Genomic DNA, 507 nt, shown 5'->3' with positions numbered 1-507 from the left:
CCAATTTAATCCTCATTCCCATTGATTGAATTTTCCTATCAAAAATCACCTCTTTGGAACAACAAGCGGCGACGCGGAGGGGCCCTTGGGGTCCCCCCCGATGGGGCCGGATCCCCATGGATTTGCCAGCGTTGGTGTTTATTCTGTGGAAAATAAATAAAACAGGGTCAGGGCCGGAGGGCGGGCGAGCTCGACGCAAATATTTGTTCGGAGCATCGCGGTGAAGGGAAATATCCGCTGTGGATCGCGCTGCGGCCGCCGCCAGCAAGGGGTTAAACGGCGAGGAGCAAAACAAAAATAATTGCGATAATTCCTGGAAGGAGGCGGCTGTCGGAAGGGGGAGTCGTCGCCCGAGCGGCGGCCGCCAACCTGCCCGTCCCGGAGCCGATGGAACAGTGATCCCGCCGGGATCAATCCTCCCGGGAGGCTCCGGGTGAGTAGGGAGCGCCGGGAGCGATTCCCGCCGGGAACGCTGTAAATTGGGGCACATTGGGGAATATTGGCGCC

This window comes from Nothoprocta perdicaria, unplaced genomic scaffold, assembly GCF_003342845.1.
Source record: "Nothoprocta perdicaria isolate Ctin4 unplaced genomic scaffold, notPer1 scaffold_398, whole genome shotgun sequence".
NCBI classification, from domain to species: Eukaryota; Metazoa; Chordata; class Aves; order Tinamiformes; family Tinamidae; genus Nothoprocta; species Nothoprocta perdicaria.
Note: the sequence above shows the minus strand (reverse complement) of the source record.